This window comes from Vombatus ursinus, unplaced genomic scaffold (genome assembly GCF_900497805.2).
Source record: "Vombatus ursinus unplaced genomic scaffold, bare-nosed wombat genome assembly UNPS02014802.1, whole genome shotgun sequence".
In the NCBI taxonomy this organism is placed as follows: Eukaryota; Metazoa; Chordata; class Mammalia; order Diprotodontia; family Vombatidae; genus Vombatus; species Vombatus ursinus.
Genome location: NW_020954580.1, coordinates 18,579,054 through 18,581,903, shown reverse-complemented (window position 1 = coordinate 18,581,903; position 2,850 = coordinate 18,579,054).

Below are 2,850 nucleotides of genomic sequence, written 5' to 3'. Positions count from 1 at the left end.
TTCCTTCCTTCCTTCCTTCCTTCCTTCCTTCCTTCCTTCCTTCCTTCCTTCCTTCCTTCCTTCCTTCCTTCCTTCCCTTCCTTCCTTCCTTCTTTCCTTCCTTCCTTCCTCAGCATTTAGGATTAGCAATGGGTTGGGAGTCAGAAACCCTAGGCTTTAATTCCAAATTTACCACTAACTTACCCATCATTTTCTTTCTCTTGGCTTCAGTTTTTTCATCTAAAAAATAAGAAGATTGAACTAGGCCATTTCAAAGGGGTCTTCCAGCCCTAAGATTTTGTGAGCCTATGCTTACATGGTTTGTTACCAGTCTGTAGGAAATGGATTTAAGAACGAGATAAATCATTTTTATTGATTGAAAACATCAATGATCATTCTAACCTCTTATCTCTCTCAGTGTGAGAAGTGATAACTGACATTTCTAAACTTTTTTGTACAATATTTACTAATGCATTCTCCAGTGCTCAAAGTTTGATTAGACAATCCTTGTTATTTTCCTATGACTTTATTTGGGGAAAAAAGATGTGGAACACTCTAAGAAAGGGTTAAATGTGTCACTTATGATGACTATCCACTCATGATGTCATCTTTCCTATAATGTGAATGTAAACTATTTTAGCATCAATTTCTTTAATTGCCTGAGAAAAATGGGGAGAGGGGAGCCATGTTTGTGGTGTGGCAGGAAGGAGGGTTTTAGAACTGTTCATTTCAACTGCATCTTTCTCCCCAGCTGGAATTGTGGAAACTTGTGCTGACTGAGAATACCCAGGATGCAAGGAGGCTCTATCTTATAGTTTCACTTTCTCCATTTACAGAGGAGAATGGTAACTCAGAACAGCATCGCATCTACTTATTGTGGAATTCCCACTTATGCAAAAAGCAACCCTGACATCCCTGAATTTAAACACTAGATGCATCTGTACCATACATAGCAGAGAGTCTGGCTCCCAGTGGGGGCTTGATTGTATAGCAATTGGATGAATACATGTTCAAGATATTTCATTATACATACCAACATAGTTCAGTCCCTGAACTATGTGCCTCCAAAGGGACTTTCAATGTTATCCATCTAATTTCACAGAATCTTAATAAAAATTCAATATGGTGCCCCCAAACAAGGAAAGCTGGAAAACTCAAGTAGTTTGGGAAACAATCACTATCCTAGATATCACATTTTAGAGTTGGTTGGAGGAAATTTAGGTCAGCTGATAGATTTCTGAGAAACTTGGTTTCTGAGCTCTCTTAAACTTTGGAATTGATAGTGGGGATAGAGTTTAAAGCCTTTTCCCCTTTAACAACAAGAAACCATAAGTGATATGGAAACTAGATTTCCAATTCCGCTTTGAAAGAAGTTACTCATGGAAGGTTATATAGGATGAAATTGCATGCTACAAAGAGTTGGTAGTTGGTTGGGAAATCAGTTAGAAGACTAAAAGAGAAGGCAAGAATAAATTCCATGTTTTTGAACCAGCCACTCCAGGCCTTTAACCTTTCCCATAAGAGGCTAAGCATCATTAAAAAAAGATAAGGAGGGCACTAACCATGAAGCTCCTGATGCCATGTTGGTACTGTAGGGACCCTCAAATACTTAAGGTTAGACTAATGGGCACCCTAGTCCATTACATTTCAGTGTCAATGTCAATGCTGAGATCGTGGGAGATCTGATGTGATTTCATTCCAGATTTCATTTATAGCTTTCAGATTTGTCTTTTGGAGCAATGTCTCCCTCCAACCTCAAGAATGCATATTTTTTTTTTATTCAAGGAGGATTAAGTACATACCTCAATTCAATGACAGTGTTTATAAAGTACGGGAGATTCTTTGTTTACATCAATAGCCCTTTATGGCAATTTCATATCAATAAGTGTAATAAGCCAAATAAGAGAGAAATGCTAGTAAGTGGTAAGATGGCATCTTGTAGGCTTGACCTCTGTATGAGATGAAGTGAGTGCATTCTTTAAAGAGGAGGAAGGCAAGGGGAGAGTGGGAGTAGTATACATAATAGAGATTGCATAACTTTTCTCAGAGGCACTTGAAAAAAATCCTTGGCTGATTATCTAAACTCACTTGCCTTCTTGTCAGTGAATTAACTTGTAATACATTTAGGAACATTTCAAATAACAAGTTTCGTAGAAACCTTCACTGTCACTGACTACTGCCCATGAGTAAATATTAAATATTTTTTTCAGACTCTTAGAGCGTCACATATAATCCTGTTATTTGAGCAGAAACAAAGAATGGGGAAGTAATTGATTAAGGTTCAAATTTTGGATATGTTTGAAGAAAAGAGATCGAGATTTTCATGGCATTCTCTTTTCTAGGTGATAAAGAAATCACTTCTCACAAATACTAATTTCTGGATTAAAGTCTATTTTTCACTAAGTCTCATTTGCTTTGTCCAAGGAAATTGAAATATTTTTAAAATATTCTCTCAAAAATCTTTACTAAAATTCCATTTGGAAAGCAGTATGGTCTATTGAAAAGACAGGAAAGCTTTATCCTGATCCTAAATCACCAAGCTTCAGTTTTTCTCATCTGTAGAAAATGGGAATAATAATAGCAATGCTAGAAACATCAAGTCCCAGAGTTAGAAAGGACCTCTGAAGCTATCTGGTCCAGACAATACCAGATATAGGAATTTCATCTCTATCGTCTGTAACCAGGGGCCATGCAGCCTACACTTGAATGACCCCCAGAGATGGGGAGCTCATTTCCTCTCTAGATAACACATTCCTTTTTTCAACAACTCCTACTTTTAGTGAGATTTTCCTTCCATTGAGATTCTCCAGCTTCCACCTTTTGATTCTGTCTCCGTTTTCTAGAGCCAAACAAAGTATCTGGTCCGTTTTC